The following is a 23,920-nucleotide window of genomic DNA, read 5'->3' as shown; positions in this document are numbered from 1 at the left end:
GAGCCCAGTCTACTGTATCATGGAGTGGACCTTAATTCCACAGATTTTTGGTGGCATTTTCTCCATAAGGGGCAAGACTAGTAACCCTCCTCTAAAGTGCTCTTCAGTCCAAAGCCTCTGGCACCCTAAAGGTTGCCAGGTTATTTAACCACACTCCAGCATTTGGCATTAAATGTCACAGGTAGTATCATCTACTATAAATTACAATAAGAGGAGTATTTGACCCTATGTATATAAAAGATGGATGGCACAACGTAAGTTCCACTGTCTTTAAAAACATGTGCTAAGCATAAATAGCAACTGTTTTGTTTCTTTATATGGCTGCAACTAGAGTTGCTTTGGCTATATAAGCTAAAAACATTGGTTTTCAGAATGAACAGAAATAATGATTACAATAAATTCTTTGGAAGCTTCAGGATTTAAATTCCAGTTTTTTATTTTTCTTTGAACATTTAAGAAAAGCATTTTAACCTGTTTGTGCAGCTGGTGTACTGTGCTTGCTGCTTGTTATGCTAATTGTATTTGTCTCATTATTAGTTTGTATTCTTCTTGTCTCCTTGTCTTCCTGTCTACCTGCTGTATTTTGTTATATGTATTGGAGGTCTATGTTTTCCTGATAAGTATGCATTCCTCCTAATATAGTGAGGTCTCATTGACTGAATGGCAATATTAGATAGTGCCACAATATGCACAGATAGTAATAATAGCAATAATAACAAATCCAGAGCACTCTTTCCCCATCTGCTGCACAATGATAATTTTGAAAACTGTCCTGCAAAGATCACAGGCTGTTAACATTTTGAAAAGAATGTCTAATGTGATTTTGACAAATTGAATTGCTATAATTTACAGTACAGAACAAGATGATAATGAACAGAGCTTTGGTCTAGACCTTTTGGCTGTTGTTTGCATCCTGGATTGAATAATAATGTGCTTAAAGTTATGAATTAAGAGGTCAATTCTGTCACCTTAAAAACAAAGGATAATGGCAAAATGGAAAAATATGACTGTTTTTACTGTAAAAAACTCCCAGATACTGTGAAGCCCTTTTTCTGTGTGTGATAGCCAAGGAAAAAAACCTAATAAAGTTAAAGAAAGAAAAAGGTCACCCACTAGAAGACGTGTACTTGCTAACCCGAGAAAATATTTCCCAGTGTATACAATAACTCTTTACTGTTGAGTGCCATGACTCCTATTATAAGACATAATATTTTCTAGAGAAGACCTGTGTTGTCCACTTGAAGAATAATGAAGTTTTGCAACTGCACAATAGATTACATTTGGAAGCACTATGTAGATAAAGATCAAAAGACAGAGAAGCTATAGAAACTGAAATCTTAAAAGGGAAGAAAGGAAAAATATCACCAGGTTCATACTGAGGAAATATAAACATATACAATTTAAGTTAAGGATTTCTAATTATGTTTATGATGTAATCATGGGCAGCAGCATTCAACTTACTGCTAAATAAGCAATGCTAAATAACTTATTTGTATAAAACCACATTTCAGGTTCAGGAAAAAAACAACAGTTATACATTCTGATTGTGACAGATGTGCTTGCATTTCAAGACTACTGCCCACAGCTTTATTAAATTAGCATAAAATAGGTTGGGTCTTCTGGTGCAGAAAGCAAACCATTCAGAGGGGCATAGAATGTGCATTGTAGGCATGTCCTTAGTTACTACTGTTTCAGGAATAGGAAGGAGGTGGGGGGAAGGGGAACTGGAATTACTAGAAGACTATTAGAAGAACATATATTTTTCACATCTCTCATGCCTCTAAATAAGTTATACACCTTGTTTATGGAAGGTGGAATGCAGAAAAAATAATATTTTTCCAGGGCCATGTTCTACTGTCTGACATGAAATACAACAAGGTTAAACCCCAGACCCTAACAAGGGTAGCAGCAAGACTGTTCCTTTTTTTTTAACCATAAATGCTTCTTTATAGAAGTTCCTATGAATAATAAAGTGTTTCTTCTACACCAGAAGCTTCATCATGATACTACAGGCTGCATGTAGCAGCTTACTCATCCTTGACCACATCAGTGGTTCTTTCTCCAAATGCTACTGAAAACCAGTGGTTCTGAGAGTGTTAGCAGTGGACTCTGACCCTGCTATTTGCTCCCACAGGGAGAACTGGTGGTTATTTTGGCATTCATTTTAACACAGTGTCTGGTGCTTGTTTTTCCCCCTGCTACAGTATGCACCTTATGAAAGTTAAGTGGGGTAAGTAGACCTAAGTATTTGTGGAAAAACTGGTTTTAGTAATAAGCAAAGGAACACAGCAGGTCAGCTTCCAGTGAGAAAGAGATCTGTGATATGAAGTCTGGGTGTGTTTTAGTTCAACTTGTTTGTTTACCTGACAGATGGCAATTCACCAACAGAAGTTGTCAAACAATACTCAGACAGTCATATTTTTCAGCTTTATCAGACAAAACACCAATGCCTTTTCCCAGGGGAGCTTCTTTCATTTTAAGAATTGAGTTTGGCTAGAAACATTAAATTAAAAAGTAAACACCACGTCTGCTTGGCCACATTCTTTTGCCTGTCCCCACAAAAATGTTTAAGAAACCTAACAATAATGAAATATCTCTTAAGCAGAGCAGTGGTCACGTGTTAAGGGGGAAAAAAAACATAAATTATTTAAGATTAGGTGTAACAACACTATGTGATGATGACTCCTGCCATAAAAATACCAACTTGCTTAATAACCATAACAACTCAAGAGAAAATAGTAGAATTCAGTCCTACAAGCTTGAAGTAGGTACATCTGTCAAAGGAAGAAAAATTGCAGCCACATGGACTGAATGACTAAAATGATGGTACATAAGTAGTGGGCTTGGATTGGGTTCATTCCTCCTTTTTTCCTTGCATTTTGAGCAGGAGCTTGATCACTAAGTTATTCCTTCCTCTACAAAATTGTAATTATATATATAGTAGGATTTACAGCACTTTTCTAGATTGTTACTTCAGCTATAGATATACTCCTGCTGCTGACAAATGAATTTTCACAGTTTGATATTGACGTGAATCTTTTGGATTCTGCTGGAAAAAATTGAAAGTGAATTTTTGTGATGAAATGAACAGGGGAAGAGTTCTTAAAATACAGGAACCAGGATTCTACAAGTCCTTGCATGATGTGCAGCAGGAATGTAAGATTGCCATTTTTCAGCCCAAATGTGATCAATGGCTACATCTGAGAACAATCTGGTTAACTAGTAAACTCCTGCACTGAATAGAATTCATAAACGTTTTGCCCGCCTGCTCCCACAATTTGAGGAGCATGGAATAAATGCAGACAAAGATGTCAAGAGGCCTGAGTAGATGTCAAGAGGCCAAAATCTGGAACCAGCTTCCCAGGGAAGTCGTCCTCACCCCTACCTTGGGCAAATTAAAAAAGAGATTAGATAATCACCTGTCTGCGGTCTTGTGAACCCAGCATTCATTCCTGCCTGTGGCAGGGGGTCAAGCTAGATGATCTGAACAGGTCCCTTCTGACCCTAGCTACTATGAAACTATGAAACTATGACTTTCTGAGATCCTGTGGGTGGAGGCAAGCCTGACCCCTGGTATGCAAATTCATCACTTGTGGTATACAGCTACTAATAAATTACAGTGAATTTAAAAGTGGGACTTACTTGATCCAAGATAATTGATTTGTGTGCTGCTTCTACCTCATAGTATGTGAAAACTAAACTATGGGGCTTTGTCCCTTTCCATCCAAGGGAAATCTGCCCTAGTTTAATTTACATGCTTTGACATAGGAACAAACATATGAAACAGTCACCATGGATCTGTTGACACTTGATAAGCTTCCTCCTACCCCCACCATTTCCCTATTTCTAACAACATCTTGTCCTCTTTACAGAAGTAAAGTAACTAGCATTGTTGTCAAGGGTTACTAGTGCACAATATGTGCTTATCATCAAATGTTCTTTATGCTTACATGTGACACACTCTGCACTTCAATTAAGTGGGACAAAGTCCAGAAGAGACAACAAAGTGCCCTGCTTTATATTTTTATCTACACTATTTCAAAGAAGATGAATTAACTGTGCCCCAGAGTTAGATATTTCTGCACCTCTAACAGGCTGAAAATCCTGAAAGTACTGTTCAAAGGGTTAACAAAATATATAGTACCTATTCTGTCTTGTAATAAAACAATTCTTCCTTGATATCTTGCATCACAAGATGGTTATGACATATTTTTTGTAATATGAGATTTATAATAAAAACCTACCATTTTTATCATTAGATTTTTATTAGTGCACACTATCGTTATGATTTCCAGGCAAGTAATAAAAGTAAAGCCTTGTTTATGTTCAACTATATCCTTTTGTTTTGGGCCTTAATAAGAGAGGTAGGGGAGTTGAAACCGTTCTTATCAAATACTGCAGATTGTAGGTACTTATTGGATAAAATTCACCCTTAGGCTAGTCTTCACCATGGACAAGCACAAAGCTTATGCATCACTTCAACATCACATAAGACTTTCTGATGACATAGGTATTAATGCAGAAAAATGCTTATGAACATCTATCTTAAACCGTGACTCAATGATTTAAAGTGTTAAATGAGACTTCACTGGGGGAGATGAAAACGTAAGGTTAACTGATTATGCTTACTGGGATATCTGTACTGATGGATATATGAACTCTAATCTTTTTTTTTTCCTCTAAATTAAATCATTAGTATACTCAATCTTAAAAAGTTGTTTACCAAAAAAACAAAAACAAAAAGGCTGTGCAGGAAAGAAATCATTCCTGTTCAAGCATTCCAAATTTTGGTAAGAACACAGTTTGAAATGGAAACGGGTATAATCACTAAGAAATCAACACTCAGTGGAAACGGTCTTTCTTGACTGATTACTGTTTGAAAAGGATATAGCAATCAAGCAGCTGATGACATGCATACCAGTGGATAGTGTCAAAACACCCAAAAGCATTCAGTGGCCATGTAAGCTATTTTTGATACTAAAAAACAACCACCAATTAAAATAACATTACATAGTTAATGTAAGGAACAAGAGCTACATCAAACGAATGTTAAATTCCAGTGTATTATTGCATAATTTACAGAGGAAAAATCCATTTCTCCATTAGGGTTATCTAAACATTTCTAGCCAAAGGTAAAAATGGTAAGAATACATGGATAAAGATCTAGCAGCCATTTGATAATGCAATGCCCCACAGTACCTGCAGGCTGCCTGGGGTGGGCTGCAGGCAGCTGAAACTGACTCCAGTAGCCAGGATCTGCCTGCAGCTGGGCCTGGGCACTGACAGACAGGGGCCAGGGTCAAGAGCCTGGCCGCAGTCGGCACAAAGGTGACCACCAGGGCCAGGATGGTGTCCAGCACCCGAAGGTCATTGTCCATGGCCTGCACTTCCTTGTCCAGGACCGTATTTGCTCCTGCAGGGCCTCTACCTGTTTGCACTCCAGGGCCAGGGGCTGCTCCTAGAATTCCTGGTCCACCCAGTCTTGCACCTTCTCGTGCTGGTCCTGCGCCTCCTTGCACTGGTCCTGCATGTTCTCATGGACCATATCTTCTGCCCACCACTTGTCTTTGCAGACCACATCCTCTGCCCACCAGGCCTATGTGTCCACAAGACAGTCCTCCAACACTGTCACCAGCCAGTCCAAAAGGAGGGTGCAGTCCTGGGTCCTCCTATAAAGCTGGTGCATCCAGAAGGCCCCAGCTATGGGCAGCAGTGACTCAGACCCTGCAACCCACCTGCCAACTGTGGCATCTCTCCTATGTGCAGCTGCAGGACCTGCAAAACCATGAAAATAAGTTGTTTGTGAGTTTTTGCAACATTTATGAGTTTAGATGCTCTGTACTAGGAGCCGTGTGCTGCCTAGCCTCAGATCAGCAGAGGTCAGGTGTACATAGGTGTCCAGGGGCTATGGTAAGTTGTCCAGGCAGGCCCAGGCCCAGGCAGCTGCTGACCAAGGCCCCCATCCCTATTTGCTCTGCAGGGGCAGGTGGGCCACAGGCAGCCTTCCCCCCAACCCCATTCCAAGTGCAGGGCAGAACAGTTAATGCTCCTGGCAGCACCTGCTATCTTGGCTCCAGACTCCCCTGCTCCCCCTCTCTTCCTGCAGGCCATCCACTTTCCTTTGCTGCTGCCAAGCTCACAGTACCCAGGCTCAGGGGGCATAGGGCTCCCAGGTGACTGGAATGAGGAGCTGCCTGTGCTCCCACCCTCCCTGCAGGGGGCCTCTCTGCAGGAGTGTCACAGGGCCTGTCCCTCCCACCCATGCTGGCACTGTGCCATGATCATGGCCCTGCTGCATATGTCTTAAGTGCTGCTAAAGGAGCTGTTTGTGCAGACCAAGGGGTGTTGAATCACTATCCCATGCTGCTGCTGATCGCCATGGTACCTTTAGCACACCTGTGCAACTGGCATGGGATCCCACACTTCTATGTTGGGGGCAACCCTGGGCTGTCCCTCAACATCTGTCACTACCTGGAAGGCTATCTGTAGCTGTGCTACACATCCCTGTCCCCACAACTGAGAAGGACATCATGACCAGCATTCCTCAGTATGTGAGAGGCCCATGCCTGCCTAGCTGCAGGGTCACATGCTGCTCAATAAATTTTTGCACTTTATTATTGCCCACCTCCCTACATTCTGTGGTGGTGGTATGGGGGGGACCCAGAATCCAGAAGAGTGAAGCCAGGTCATGCAAGGAAGCAGCAAAAGGGCAGAGGCAGGGGACAGAGCAGGGAAGGATCTCCCCCCCAGTGCTGGGCTTACCATGTGGCCAGACCTGGCATGGATGGCAGCTCTACTTGGTCCTGGCTGGCAGCAATGGTGTGCAGCTCCAGGCCAACTCTTTGGATTGTGGGTCATGGTGTTCAGGCACCCCAGCATGAGCCCCCCTGGGGAGGAGCTGGCACTGCTGATCACTGGCAGTGACATGGTCAGCCACGACTCATGGCTGGGGCTGAGACTGCAGAGCTGTCAGGGAAGGTGCTGGCCCAGGCTTCCCAAGCTGCTGATGGAGGCTGCAGGTGGGGAGTTTGGTGGGATGGGCTGCTGGTACCTGGAGGGGCCCTTCCTCAGTGACACATCACCACAAGTGCCAGGATGGGACAGGGGCTCAGGCAGGCTGCCTCTTCTACTGTACATAGAAGAGCTGTGGCCTGGGTCCTGTGACATGAGGATCTCTGTTAGTTGCCACATAAAGGGCAAGGACTTCTGGGTACTCCCCGACTGATGGCTATGGTCAGTGATGGTGACCACTATGCCTGGAAGACCTTAACCTTAGTGTGGCACTGCCACATTGACCGGTCATGCTGACACTCCCATATCCAGCTGGACAGCCCCTTACAGACATGGTCAATGGGGTGCCCATGTTGTGCTTCACCTCCACCTCACCTCACAAAACCATGAAGTCACTAATCTCCTTCTACAACCAGTTGGGGCCCAGGGTGGTAGGCAGTGGTATTGGCAATGGCAAGGCCACTGGGGGTCATGTGCCATCTCTCTAAGCCTCCACACTGCTTTCCCTATTCTACTGGGCCTGGGCAGATACCTGCAGTGCCCATGGCAGGGGCACACTACAGGACAAGCAGCCATGTGATAAGGCAATGCCCCACAGCACCTGCAGACTGCCTGGGGTGGGCTGTGAAGCTGGCCCTAGTGGCCCAGGAGCTGCCTGCAGCTGGGCTTGGGTGCTGACAGACCTGGCAGGAACCTAGAGCAGCCTGCAGACCTGAACAGTGTGGCTTTGCATCCATGCAGCACTGCGGCACCAGGCAATGGTGCCAGGGTTCGGGGAGGCTGGTGCAGATAGCCTGTGACCTACACAAGGGTACAGAGGAGCCTGGAGTGGCCTCAGGCTGCCTGCACGTGCCCTGGGGCTCAAAGTGCCTGAAGGCTTTTAAGGGCCTGAGGCTAAGGATGTCATAGAGGTGGCCCAGCCCTGGGGTAAGAGAGGTTCCCAGGCCTGGAGCCCTGGGGCTAGCCTCAGGTTGGTCCCCTAGTGGCAGGGCTGAACAGGAGCAAACCTGTTCCCACTTGGCATCTACATGTGCATTACTGCACAGATACTACTCATGAGTAAATTTGATACTTGCATTTGCAGGTAGCAAATTTACTCATGAGTAGCGTCATTTACTGTGCAGTAAATGTGCACATGGACACGTGCTTGCTGTGCAGTGAACTATGCTACTGCACAGTAAATCTTTTCCTGTAGATGCTCCTACAGTTATGAGAATTTGACACTGGAGGTACTACTGAGTTGTGAGTAACTTTCCAAATTAAAAATATATAATTATATTATTTAAGGAATGATAGCCACTTACTTGAATATAAGACAATACCCAATATTTAATTCTATATAAATAAAATCTATAAACGTGTTATCATTTTCCAAGTATAGAATTTAATTATTGGAGATTTGCCTTGAATGTGTTCCTCTCTCACTATGACAGCAGGGAAAATAAATCTGGGGGATGGCAGATGGCCCCCTTGCCTTCTTCATTCAGCCCCTTCCTCTCCTCCTCCCTGGGCACATGGAAGTGAGGGGCAAATTTCAAAACAAACTTGGAAATAAAGATTTCTATAGTAATTTGCATATAAGCAAATGACTTTGTTTACCTATGAAGTTAGATCCAAAACTAATGTGTTAAGCATTTTTTGAAACTGCTGCAAGTTTTAGCATATGTGCTCCATAAACATACTTATAAGAAATTATTTTGTACCTACTCATATATAATACAAACTGGGCATATCTACAAAAGATGGTTACTGAGGAATTCCCTAATTAGCAGGGACCTTTGATTTCCCTCTTTAAAAATCCCATATTCTCTGATTAAAAACCCCCAAATGCATGTTTTTACACAATAACAATTAAAAACCACTATAAATATAGGTATCAGTTGAATTATATTTCTTTTTCTATATTTACAATATTAAAGTTATTTCAAAGCACACTAGTGCCTCAATCATTATAATAAAATAAGTTCTAAATACTTATATATTTTGGCATTTGATTTTGGTATTTTTACCATAGAAAATCAGAGATCCCCCCGCTCCCTTTTCACACCAGGATGTGGGTCCAGTGGCAGCAGTCCCTCCTGCTGCTTTGTGGCACTGAGCATCCCTGATATTGTTGGCTACAAAGGACCAACTCACGGGATCATAATGAATTCTAGTTTATGGGACAGGATGTGAAGTTACCACTAAAATCATAAATGTAAGCTTTGAGTTATGAGGGGTACTGGTCACCTTAGCACATACACACACACATGCACTCAGTCATTGAAACCCATGTCATTCAAACCCATGCAGTATAGTGTATAGTAGTTGCTGTAGTGATTGTGAGAGCACTGGTGTTAGTATATCTACCTGTCTGAGGCCCTGGAGTCTGCGGTTGATAGTCACCTTCCTTCAAGGTGATATCTTCTCCAGAAGGGGGTCGCCTGCTTGTCCTTCTGTCTCGATAGGTCAGGTGCTGGACGAGAGGATGCCACTGAGGGTCACACTGCCTTTTATCCCTTTCTGACAGACTTGTGAGATCTCTCAGAATCATCTTGGCTACCCAATCCAGAGGTCACTGTCCCACGTGGGTCTTGAGTAGTACCTGACAGCTGTTAGTCACAGGGGTCTTGCCTGCTGGTAGTGCATTTTCGGGAATCAGTTTGTGATTTTGATTAATTAACAATGGTATTGTTAAGGGGTTGCAGGAATAGTCAATAAGGTAGGTGCTCAGTTTCAGGAATCAATTCCTTGGCTTGATTACGCTAAAATGACTTGTAGAGTAGCGCTTTGTAATGATAAGTTCCTTTGGCTGGCTATTCTCATTTAATTATTTACTGATCACCATTCACTCAAGGGACCACCCAATATAACAGATTGTATCACTTTACAATTAAAATTTTAATACAGTTTGTAACAATGGTTCAGGGTGTAACTTCATTCTAGAGGAAGTACGTTCCTTAAGTGTTTAAAAGTATAAAATATAAAATACAAAATGCCATGGTAAGAATAAGACAGATGAAATATAAAAATGCAGTGTGAGCAATATATAAAAATGCAGGATCAAAGGCTACTGGAGACAGTAAGTAAGTTAGCACTGGGATGTATTTACAGTCTTTGCAGTGAATATTTTAGTTATTTTGTTTTCTTTAGCAACACTGAACTGAATTGATATGTAGATGTAATTTCTAGGTTTCTCCTACAGAAAGCCACTTCAGCTTTCTGGCCTGCTCTGAGCCTTGCCATACCCATGCAATGAGTGTTCTAGGTCTCTGCCAATATTTAGAAGAAAAAGAAATGCACAAAATGGCAAGGGGGCAGGGGGTGGGGGGGGCCCAGGCAAGAAGGGACTTCTGTTACATACAGGTCCAGAAGGGAAATGCACAAAGGAGAAGTTCTGCTAAAATATGCTAGTGCCCTACCCCTGCCCATGCCCATGGCATTGCCCCTCATTCTCAAGCCATGGCATACGGTATATATGTAGAAGCCAAACCTCCCCACCCTGCTCCACCCTCCAGTGCTAGGTCCCACCTGCCGGGATGTAGAAACCCCTGGGGTAGGGCAGCAGGGCAGGGAGCTCTGAGCCCTGCAGCAGGCAGCCCACATCCTCTCCCACTCTGCACACAAATTTGAGGGTGGCAGATGCCCATCCATCTCCCTGATTAATTACTTCTGGTGCCTAACCCATCCCTAGGAATTCACACAGCAATGTGGAGCTGCCCCCCCCCCCCCCCCCCCCCCGGACAAGCCACCCATGGCTTTATCCCACTCCCCAGCCAGGCCCCGTGGCCACACATTCCTGCACCAGCCCCAGGCCCTGAGAACCACCTCAGCTGGGCAGCACCCTTGCCTCACTCCCTCCCTCAGCCTGGGGGCCTCAATTTCTCCACCCATCCCCTCACTTCACCTATGCCCCCATAGACTTACCTGTAGGCAGCTTACTTACTTAGTACTGGTGCTTGGCTGTATTGCTGGCTATTGTTGTGGTGACAATATTTGAATCTTAGAGAGCACTAGATTTGCATCTGAATAAAGGCATGACCTGTGGCCTAGCAAAGCTGCTGACCACAAAGCAGAATATCTAAGCCAGCCATTTGCTTATGCTAAGTAACAATCTTAACTGTGTCAACCATTTTCTGAGGAAAAAGCAGCAAGTGAATCTGTGTGCTGTGAATAAGGTGACGTTTTAGGAATGTGGAAGATGGTACAACAGAAGACAGAAAAAAGACTGGAATGTGAAAAACAACATGTAATTGATAGCAGAATCTAAGATGAGCATATGCAAAAAGGTGAATGGTGGTTGATGAAGAAGCCTCCAGAAGCTTCCAGGTTTTGGTCAAAGTCTGCCCATTGACTGAAGAGTAGGAGTCAAGGTCTTAGACATGCCCTCATAGCAAAAAGACATGTAAATAAATGAAATGCATAGGCAATTTCATGCTAATGAAGTGAACAATAAACAGAGGCAGAGCTTGAGATGGGAGGAGAAACGGGTGGAATATGGGAGTGGTGAGGGTAGAATAAATGTTAATGAGTATAAACCAAAGTGTATAAATGTGGGAAAAAAGTATCGTCCACTGCAGCTCCCCGTATTCTATTGGTGAGGGAGCTGGTCCAAAGCTGTCTCTATTTTAAATAAAGCTGTTGCAAGCAATGTGTTCTGGTGTTTACTCCCTGCTGTGCTCTGGCTAATGAGTAGCAGGATCTATGGTTAACTGGACAGTCATCTTCCTAGTCGTTGGGCGCCACATAGAGTCGGGATCTAACAGCCATATGCATGTATGTGCCCGCACACATGCATATGGCACCCCCTGCATCCTCCTTCCCCCAGCCTCAAGCAGCTCCTTGCAGGCTGGAACTCTGCCAGCCTGCAAGGGGAAACCTGTGGTTTTCCATGTTTTTCTCCTTTAAAAAAGAAAATCTGTGGTTTTCCACATTTTCCTGCAGTGAACGGAAAATCTGGATTCCTGCTAAGTGGTTATGCAGTAAAGCATCACTGGTCTACACATGCACAGCTATTAGGCCAGAGTAAACTAATTAACTTCACCATAGGTTAATACTGCCACATACTAGTACTATCCTGTGGTGAAGTTATTTACCTCACTGCAATGCACATTTAGACACTGACAGGTCTAGGTGGGGCACAAGGGTGCTTCAGTGTGGAGACTGCCTGCTGGCTAACGCCACACTGAAGAACCCTCGTGCCACACCCGGTCCCTCCACAGCACATTGAACCAAGTCAGAGGAGCCCTGGGCTAGCAGGCTGAACTCCAGGGTCCCCTGCCAGTCAGAGCTGCACCACTCTGGTTCAATGTGCTGTGATCCTCGGTGCACATGTAAATGCTGTGCCCAGGAGCAATAAACTCTGGTGAAAACTGTGCCAAAGTTTATTGTATTACACTTATATCATGTGTAGGCACAGCTACTATGTACAATATTAGTGCAAAGCCAAAAGGCTTAGGGTTTACCATGTAGTTTATTGAGCTGGGCTTTAGCAGAATCAACTGTGTTTCAAGCCATGGTGATGCCCATCATCATTAGCAGGTCTCTGAAGGGCTTGAAAAATGTGCTGCAGCCTTTTTCATAGAAGATGACCATGCATGATTTCTTTTACATGGTCCTTGACAGAATGGGACCTTGATCTAATGGCAAAGAGGCCAAAACAATTGGATATCTCTATTTGCTGCAGCCTTCATCTGCCTTCACAGCCATTTTGATTCTCATCTTCTTCGGCCTTCTTTGCTGTTGAGGACTTGTAGACCTATGGTTGGGGGATGGGCAAGCTTATTATAATGTTGACCTGTACTCATCATATCATAGCACCATCAGAGGATATATGTGGCTTTTTAGGAGGAAGAGCATTGCCATCTGATGTCCCCAACATACCCTGGTGATGCTGCCACTATTTCACAGCTAGCCTTCCCTGAAGGTCATTCCACCATCTACCACCTATGGCCAGGCTGGGTAGCAGCACAGCTTTGCTACCATATATCCCTTTTATCCCAGCAGTGAATGCACTATGAAGATGTGCCAGTCTGTTGAATGGAATGCAAAATTTCTGAAGGCAGACTATTTCTACTAATGAGGATGGGAGTGGTCCTGAATTCTAGTTCTTGTTCAAGGAACTGCTTATGTATTTTGCATTAAAGCATCCTTGGATAAAACACATAAAGTGTAAGAAGCAGGACCAATAACCCAAGTGTCCCCTGTCCCACCTTATGCCTTCAGAATTAGGCTTCAGAGTAACACTTCCTTTTGTGTGTACTCTTTTTTTTGTGCCACAAATCATCTATTATTTTCTATACAGTAGTCCAGATTCAATATGAAGACTGGAAATAGATGCAAACCTATAGACTGTTGATTAGGGCATTCTCATGTGAAATGTAGGTTTATATCTCCTTGGGACCTTCTTTAGCAAATGTTGCAGCCACTAGGCTATCATACCAAAGTTGTGAGGAATAGGGGTACTGTTCCTTGTCTTCAACCGTGTTTTATGCTGATCTCACTAGTTGTCAGTGCAGATTAAACATACTCAAGGGCATGTCTAGTAATCTGGGCCCCTCAGGGAATTTCAACATGGAAATCATAATTTTTAAATATCACATGGCCCTTAGAGAGGTGATAATATCCAGCCCAGCCAAGACGGCAATGCTTCTGGTCATGCATGCTGGGAGAACTTAGGTTCTAAGGGCCTCTCAGGTGGCTGAATGGTTATGTGGGAATTTGGGGTATGTACAGGCATTACATTTAGGCATTATAGTCAAACAGTAACCTGGGTTATGTCAATCTAAATTCACATCTGTACAGGCAAACAGAGAGCTTAAATAACCCCAAAATTGTATACTTGCTCTAAATTAGTTCACCTTAGGTGCACTTAGATTGAGATTGAATTAGCCCAATCTAAAACAAGGTTAACCCATTGAATTAGCCCTAAGAAAGGCTTAACCTGATCTCCTGAACACTGACACACATTGACAGCACATCCCCAGAGTTGCGCTATTCCCACTCCACCCAACCCTGATCAAGCTATTTTTAGCCATCTGACCAGGCAACCCCTCCCCCCAGTTTGGACCCACCAGCTTCCCCCTGCCCCCACTCCATCCTGCCAACACCACCCTGGACCCACCAGACCTCCCCATGGATCTACTAGCCTCCTGCCCCTCCCCCACCCCAAATTACTTACAACTAATTTGCATGTGTGGTTCCTGGGAGCAGCAAATGGCTATACATGCTGCTCCCAGTCTATGTTCACACAACTAAAAACAAACCATGTTAATATAGACTGAGTGCAGCAAATAATTGTATACCCTATATAGATCAGTCCTTTGGTCTTAGGTACTAGGTAATTTTTTGGATCTGGTTTTGTATTCTTTCTTACATGAGTTACACAAGGCCTCAGTTTAGTTTTCTGTGACAATGAAGATGTGCCATGGTCTGCTGCACACAAGTTTATTTTAGAAATAGTATTACATCTTTCACCTTCACAATCAAAAAATCTATTGTCCAAACATCACCACTTACACACAACCAATTACCACACCAGAAATGTGTTGTTCAATTACATCGCTATACAGAGAAATGTAAAGGTTGCAGAAACATGTGTAATAGATAAGGAAACATTTTGCAAAAATAAAACTATTTATATAATTCCCACCTAGACAGATTCAATATTTAACCAAAACATATGCATTTTGATTGTTAGGCAGGAGTAGTTAAGAATGAAAATTTAGAGCACTGAAACTCTTTGTAGCTAAATATCAAAATAGGTGTATTTAAGGGGTAAATAAACAACATCAGACCCCCCTATTAAGTTCTGTCAGATAGCATTGATTTGTCACTGTCCTTATATCACACTGTATGGCAAAACAGAGTTTTTACTGGATTGGCAGGTCTGTAAAATTAAATAGCACTTGGAAGCAAAAATTCATTAATGTGCAGAGAACAAGCATAAAACCTATGCATCATTTAACTGCTACTTAAACCCTTTCCATGTAGTAGTCTCTTATGCAAATAAGCAGGAGTGATTTCTTTTCCCCCTAGCACATACAGATCCATTCCTCATATCTATATTTTGGACATATTTTCTATTAAACTCTAACAATTGTTCAATATTTTTATCCAACCTTTTCACTTTTCTGATAAAATCTCAGAGATAATTTGTTGATGGATGTTTTAAAGTAAATTGAAAGCTGATTTTTTAATCTGACTAGAATTTATGAGCAACATAGTTAATTCTTTTAAACACACCACATTTCCAGGAAGATACTGATGATGTTATTTCAAGAGGCAAAGATGTTATTCACTTCTAAAGGCTTTTATATAGTTAGCTCACTGTCAGTTCATTTTTTTATACAGCATTTGCCGTACGTTGCCAGAGTGTTTTTCATTTGTGTATTAATTTTATATAACACCCACAAGTGTACTAGGTCACTTACAAATATTAAACATGCTCTCTGATGAGGATTGTTCTTTCATTTCTTGTTTGCAGGTTGTTTTTACTCTACATTTAATCTGAATTACTAATATAAACTCAGGTTCTGTGTATGGGAAATAATTACGTAGACAGTAGTATGAAGTGGGACCAAACAGTTTCATTACTTCCTGACAGACTAAGAAATAGATACCCTAGAGAAGAATGAACTTCTGCTCTTACCATGCATTTCCTGGCTATGGAATTTGGCAGGCAGCTTTCCTCACACAATGGGGTATGTCAGTGCTAGCTTTCACCACTAAAGACAACAGCAGCAGCAGCAGCTTTCTGCCTTTAGGCTGTAAGACACATCATTTCAGACAAATAATCCCCATTAAGAGGGTTATATTAAAAGACCCAGTCTTGCAGAGATAGAAAAAACTGTTAATGTTCTTTTAATTAAGGACTGGTACATGATGACAGCAGAAACGGTATGATATGATATCATTAATGACATTTGCAAAACTCAGTTCAGGCCAGCTTTACGAGAATGGGGAAGATGGGGTTTGGACTTGTAAGATTCTACATTCTTCTATGAAGGGCCCAGAGCTCTTAACTGTCCTGGATGTCAGAGAGACTTGAATACATTCATACCTCAGAGGAATACTCAGCACTTTTTAAGATTGAACCTATCTTTAACTGTGAAAGACAGGAAGAAACAATCTTCTATTATTGTCCAGGTTTCTCAGCATTTAAACTTTCCAACAGAGGGAAATTACAGCCTGTAGTTGCCCACTTAAATAGGCATCAGAATTAGAAAATGCTCACCATTTCTGTCCAGAAAAGATTTTTCTTTCTAGATGTTTTGTCCTATAACAAATAGCACCTCCGTCTGACTTTAGCTTCCAGCATTGTTACATTGTTATTCTTGTGATTTATATTCTCTACCCACTTCTTTCCAGAAAGGATTTCAGGCTCTTTTCCATTTATGTGTAACTGTCTTTTTTCATTCCACTCTTTTTATGTTAGGATTCTTTGCTACAATTGCTGATACTTTGCTATTGATTGGTAGTGGGTCTGGCTTGTCCCTGAAACTACCATCTGTCTTTGCCTTCCACTGATGCCAGCTGTGCTAGTAACTGGACACTAGTACTGGCATGATGCCCCATGCCAATTCTCACTGTTTTCATAGGAACCCTACAGCCAGTGCAACCCTCCCCCACCCCTCCTCCCCAAAAAAAGGTTCCCATTACACCAAATGTTACTAATCAGTTCCAACTTCAATGAGAGCCAAACACCGACACAGTGGGACTTCCATCACTGCCACTGGGATACAGAAATCCAATAAATGAACTGAGCAAAAATGGAAAAAATCAGAACCAACAGCTTGTTTGATAATAGTAATGGTGACTTCAGATGTAACAGAATGGTTCATTCCATATTTTATCCTGTAAATTTGTAACATACTATTTATTACAGGAGTGTTCCACCTCTTTATACACTAGCAGGTAACAGTAGAGGACACTCAAGGATATACAGTTAATGGATTTTGTCAGATCAGTAAAACATTTTGTCATCATGCATTGCAAATGGCTTCAATTTGTGCAGATGGTTACATAATCTCATACAGCTAATATGATGTTGATCTCTTTCATATATGCACAGGGTTTCATTTTTCTGGTGTAAATTGGGAATAAATCCATGTATCCACTTCAGCGGATTTATTCCTGATTATGAATGTGGGGAGAGGCAGACTCTGTGGTAGGATTAGTGTGATAAATTCTATATTGGCATGAGCTTCAATTATCATTTTACTCAGGCATAGAAGAGCTATGCAAATCAATGCAAATGATCCACAATAGAAACCTGGTATCATGTCATGTAATCGTGTTTCTGTGCATTTAGTCTGTTTTAGAGGTTTTCCCACTGGTATTGGTTTATATACCTCTTCCTGTAAATCTAGATGCATTATTTACCATTAGTTCAACTATAGAAAATTCAAACAGAGCCATAAAGGGCTCTGAAACAATCTAATTTAAAATGCCTTCATTTTAGATAAGTCACCAAGAGCGTAAAAGTAAGTGTTAGATCATTGTTGGAAGCTAGGAATCTCCTTCTTGCTCTTCTTTTTTTAATCATTCAGATTAATAAAACTATGCACTATGAAGTTAAGGCATTTTTTATGTATTGAAAAACTGGTATAAAAAGCCTTGTTCTAAGATGAAGAATTCTTCCAAATCAAAGCAAAGCTACAACTGCTTACAGCATAATGCAACAGATACTTGTGGGCAGGAACTGTCTGATTTGTCCATTGTGTGAGTATTGATTTTTGATTGTAGAGGTTATTCTGAAGATGACAAGATCACAATCGTACTGTGAAATGCTTCATGGAAAATGTGTGCTCTATAAAATGAACTGAAAACACCAATTCAGCTACCTCTGAATAAGGAGTAGCATCCCTTAATAACTTCCTCATCATTCTAGAAACATTCATATCAGTCTTACCTAAACAGCGTATAGGGGAAATTAAAAGAAGAGTGTTGAAAAAAAATCTGTTTGAGGAGCCCTTCTGCTCAGAACTATCACCACATTTGGGGTCAGGAAGGAATTTTGCCCCATTGGTAGATTGGTGAAGGGTTTTACCTTCCTCTGTAGCAGTGGATGGCGGGTGGGGGGAGGGGTAGCCCTCCTCCTGGGATCCCTTGAGCATGTAATCACAACCTTTACAGAAGTAGGATGTTGATCACCATGGTTTCCCTCCTTTCCTTGTGAAAGGTTAGTGTCATATCTTGTGTCATGTCAGGGTTGACTGTGTAGTTTTCCTAAGAATTTAGACAATAGTTTTGGATAGAGCTGATCCTGGCTGGGGTTGGACTAGATAACCTATGAAGAACTCTGACAGCCCTACGTCTCTATGATTCTATGATTATGTAAAACATATGTCAGAAAAAAAGTCATTAAAAATATTTGGTTGTCCATAAAAAGTTTGAAAATTGTTAGTAAAAATGTTTCTTTTGGGTTGGCCACCCTGCCTAATGTACCCTAGTCCTTAGTTTGTTCATTGAAAAAGCAGAGAAGAGGAAGAACAGGGTAGCATTTTCCAACAGTGCCATGATGTTTCTGAAAATCAGCAGAACTTTGTCCAGAGGCATGTTTCTTTGGTTTGTTTGTTTGTGTTTAACATGGCATCTCAATACAGTTGTGTTAATATGGGATAATTCTCTTTTACTGCAAATAAAACATCAGTGTTCGGTGTACCTGTTGTGATAAAAAGAGCTGTTGACACAGGGGAACATCTCTATCAAGAGCTATAATTTCTGTCTTACCTCTTATAGCAATTGAAATAATACATTTTTCCATCATCCTCTTCATGTTCTTGAATACTGGATACTGTGAATATAATAAACACAAGAAAAATACATGATGAATTATGATTAGGATGGCTGTTTCTGGGTCCACCAGCCTGGACAGGTTCAACACAGATAGCAGTTTTTATTATCTCTATTTTTGCCCTGTGGGGTCAGGCCAACTCTCAGGGTCTCAATATTGAGCTGTTAGACAGGAGGGCGTGATGTACAATTGCACATGCGCACACTCAAAAATCAATTAGGTTCATATACACACTCTAGGTGCATGCACCCCCACCAGGCATGCACACACACACTACCAATTCAGGCACATACATATCCAAAATTACCAGGGTAGGCAAATGCACACCTCTCACCAATTCAAACACCTACACACATTATACAGACCAAAAGAAATAAGACCAGAATCAATTACCAATATCTGCACACAATAGTGGGTTGCCTCATCTTTTGTTTCTTGAATGCTGAGTGTGGTTCCAAGGGCTGGGTCATTGGTCCAGGTATTGGTGTTGATGGTTCGGTCATTCAGAGGGAGCTATTTTTAGATCTACTGCCATTGTCTCTCAAACACCCTCATTCATCCCCATTCATTCAGGAAACAAGTTACATAGGAGGGGTAGTATGAGTCATAGGTTACACAACTGGGCATGGGGATAAGATGGAAACTTGACATGACTTATGCTAACTTACATATATAGGCCTAAAACAGTAATCACACAATATAAAAGCAGTAAAAAAAATAATACAAACATAATAATTATCACTTATAAATCAGTGGATATCTATATCAAAATAGCAGGGCACTTATTTGCAGAGGAGAGAGAAAAATAAAACTTACTACCTAAAATAAAATGTTAAAACTTATCCTACATCTTAGTTTACTTATACTTTTCTATAGGGAATAAGAGGGGGAGAAAAAGTCAGGAATGGTTGGGGAAGGGGATGGAATACATAAAAAAAAAAAGAAAAACGGGTTTTGCTACACTATAGTCAACTTCTTGATAATGTTGCATTTATATCTGTTTCAACAATTGGACATCGGTGAAGAAATGTGAAGGTTTTCATTGCCATTATCCTGTTGTATGACAAATTTTCTTAAACTGGCAGCTAATACTGACATTATACTGTCCTCCTTCAGTTCCTATTTTGAGAAACGAGGGCCTGAGAGACGAAACTTTATTGAGATATAGTGCAGAGCACACGGGAAAAAAAGAGAGAGATGTGTGAAATGTGGAATTACAAGGTTATTAAGGGAGTGCCTGTGGTTGATGAGGCAGTTTCAGCTTTGTAGCTGAAATAGCAGTGGCAGCATGTTGTGCAGCAGAAATGTATGTATCCACTGTGCCTAGACAGAAATGTCAAAACAACATTTTTTCTTTTTGTCACGGTTACAGGGTTAGCTGCGCTACACAGCCCAATTTTTAGGCTGTCTGAGTGCACCCCTTTGGTGTTAGTCCTATCATCCTCGGAGAAGAATTTTGCAATTTTTGCAAGCTTAGGCAGGGATTTGGGTAAACGCCTTCATCACTCTGTATAGACAGCTGGGTTTCAGGCATCTACATTTCTTCTATTCAGGATTCTGTGATGTTGACCAAGAGATTTCTTTAACTTTTTTATTTATAATTGCAACGTTAAAAAATTAAGTAACAACCAGCCTGCAGGAATTTCTTATCACATCTTAAGCTTCACTTCAAGCTAAATGCAATAAGCTTTTCTATTAAGCTGTTGCTATTGAACTGAACCAACACACACTTTTAGCCAGCCAAGATCTTCCTGTGAGCCATGCTGGTTAGAACTGAGACCATTCTTTCCTCGCTCAGCTTGCCTGCCTTTTGGAAACACTCCTTACCCTGTGTTTGGAGCAACTATCATGTTGTTAGATAGTTTCTTTGTTCCCAGGTGTGAAGTGTTTTGAAGCCTGAGATTTTTTTCCCCCTGGTTTGGTACAGCATCCCCAGATGTCTGTCTAGGAGAAGGTCCCTGTGATGGCTGCTCCATTGTTTGGCAAATTAAACTCATTCCGTGTTAATATATGCTAATCACAGTCATAATGTGAAGTTATATTTTCCCAGCTCAACCAAAGCGTACACTCAAGAGGAGGCCAGGAAAAGCACTACAGGGACATCCTCAAGGCCACCTTAAAAAAAGGCAACATTGATGTCAACTCATGGGAGATTATTTCCCAGAAATGTTTATGAGCCCAGGACTGTTCCTGCCTGAGTTTATGGAGATACTTCAATCACCTCAATCACCTTTATGTGGATCTTCGCAAGACATCTGTACTTTGTGATATAGATAAAATACATAGGTAATCTAGACACTTGTCATCATATTTTATTACCCCTCACTTTAGGGGTAAAGGGAAAATTTGGTAGAAAAGGAGAAAAAGTGGTAAAAGAGAGGATAGAAGAAGCCAAAGACCCCAGAGCCAAACAATTCCCAAATTCAAGCATTCAGTTGCAGGTAAATATTATTTGTCTGGTCTTTCATGTGAACCCAATGTAGATAGGTGAGGAATCAATTTACCATATTTATGTATTCATATTCATAATTCCTGGCCCATTATGACTCTATCACTCCAACACTAACTTACGCATGTATGCCTGAAGCCTGAAACAGATGGTAAACACTCTGTTTCTTTGTTTTATGTCCTCACATGGCACTCAGGTCAGCTGTGAAAACATAGACTGCAAATGCCTATTGAATCAACTAACTTGTCCCCCATTTAACCCCTGTGAAAGGGAATGACAGCATATGAAGGGGAGGTGCTGATAAGATATACGGGGGTGGAGGGAGGAGAAACGAGAAAACATAAAGAAGCAAGTAAAAATGCATAGGAAACAACAAATAAACAGAAAAAATAAACTGAAAAAAAAGATTAAAAGTATTTAATAGAGAAACTACATAGAAGAAAGGACATGGCATAGTCAGAAATGGAAGGGAAACTCACTTCGACTGGTTCACTGTATCTGGGCAGCACAGCAGTCAGGAACTACTCTGTTACAGTTATACAACTTGGTAATCATAGAATCATAGACAAGTAGAGCTGAAAGGGACCTCCAGAGGTCATCTAGTCCAACCCCCTGCCTGAGGCAGGATCATCCATTTTATATCTGTGTTTTTGATTATTCCTCCTAAGTGTAGCAACTTGCATTTGTCTGCATTGAACTTCATCCTATTAGCTCTAGTCCAGCTTTCCAATCAGTCAAGATCCTTCTGAATTGTTCTCATTCTCCAACATGTTTGCAACATGTCTCCCTCCCAGTTTCTTGTCATCTGTACTTACTCAAGAAGCTTTCCCTGCCAGCATCCAAATCATTAAAAAGGTCACACAGGACCTTGTCAGAAACCTTGCTGGAGTCTAGCCCTACTATATCCACAAAATTCCCTTCATCCACCCAAGCAGTTATTTTGTCAAAAGAGATTAAGTTTGTCTGACATGATTTGTTTTTCATAAATCCAAGTTAGCTGCTTGTGATCAGCCTTTCCTCCTCCAGATGCTTGCAAATAGCTATCCTTAGGATTTGCTCCAGTAACTTCCCAAGTACTAATGTAAGACTAACCATTCTGTAGTTCCCCAGGTCTGCATTTTTGCCGTTTTTAAAGAGGGGCACTATGTTGGACCTTTTCCAGTCCTCTAGTACCTTGTCCACCTCCCATGACTTCATAAAGATCATTGTCGAGGGCTCCAAGATCTCTGCCATTTCATGTAGTACCCTGGAATGACGTTTATCTAACCCTGCTGACTTGAATTGATTCAGACCCCAAAAAAGTTCTCTCTCTCTTTTGTTACCTTCTCTCTCATCTTGCCTCCTTCTTTATTGAGATAATCCTATATTAAGGTTTTACTGCACCTTAATAGTTTGTGAACACTGAGGCAAAGTAGGTCTTGGCTCTGCCTTCTTTTCATTTTCAGTTAGGAGATCCCCCAGCTTGTTAACAGAGGACCCACAGCTTTCTTGGTCCTCCTTTTCTGGCCAACTTATTTATAGAAACTCTTCTTGTTGTCCTTAACCTCTTCTGCCAGGTTCAGCTTGTTCTTTATCTTTCTGAATTTGTCCCTGTATATTCGTACTATTTCCTAGTACCTGTCCATGGTGACCTGTCCATTCTTCCATTTCCTGTATGCTTTTCTTTTGCATTTGAATCATTTTAGAAGCTCCTTGTGCAGCCACATTGGTCTCTTTCCATTCTTCTTGTGCTTCCATTGTGTCATGACTGTTTCTTGTTATGCTGCTAATATTATGCCCTTCAGTCTCTCACAGACTTCCTGGACACCTTAATCCTTAATCTTTCCTCCCATGACACCATACCATGGGCGACTGGTGCCTCCCGAGTCTGGGGCAGCACCAGTGGGCCACAACTGGGGGGGGAGGTCTCCCAGTGGCCAGTCATCAAGTACACCAATGGCACAATGGTGACGGTGCCAGCACTCTCCATGCCTCCCTACCAGTCCCTCCCATGCTCCCCCTATGCATTGCCTATGCACCATACCTATTAGCTCCTTGAGTCAGATGAAATCTGCCTTTTTGAAATCTATCATCCTAATTTTGCTGGCCTCATGCTTTCCCTGTCTCAGGATTTGGCATTCTATCATATTGTGGTCACTTCCTCCCACCGGCTTTTCCTGATTTGGTGGCCTATAATAAATCCCCACTGTGACAGGGTGGCTGAAGCACCCTGCCACATGAGCACACGGGACAGAACAAAGAAAAGAAACTTACCAGGAGGGATAAGGGATGCCAAGAAAACTGCAGTGAGCCACGGCAGGAAAGATGCCATGCCCCAGCTAATTAAGGGAAACAGCTGGGACCGCAGCAGATCAAAGACTGCTGCAGCAAACCCAGCTACCTCAGTTCAAACATGAGGCAGGGAGAGTGACCCAGCAAATGAAGAAGAAAAGATTTGCACTGAAGAGTTAAAGAGGGAACAGCTGGACTGGGGAGACAGTGAACTAAATGCTGCCATGGTGAGCCTAGCCAGCCCAGGGCGGGAAATTTAAGGAGAGAGCATTCAGGACAGCAAGAGTGATGAGAGAGTATCTGGGTTGGTCCTGAGAAGAGGGGAACAAGGAGGAAACATAGAGGGTGGTGAGGACCAATGCGGGGAGGAACCAACCCTGAGCCTTGGAGGAAAGCCCCAGTCCCCATCTTAC

This window comes from Alligator mississippiensis, chromosome 1, assembly GCF_030867095.1.
Source record: "Alligator mississippiensis isolate rAllMis1 chromosome 1, rAllMis1, whole genome shotgun sequence".
In the NCBI taxonomy this organism is placed as follows: Eukaryota; Metazoa; Chordata; order Crocodylia; family Alligatoridae; genus Alligator; species Alligator mississippiensis.
The sequence above is the reverse complement of the archived record's forward strand: the minus strand, read 5'-3'. Positions refer to the sequence as shown.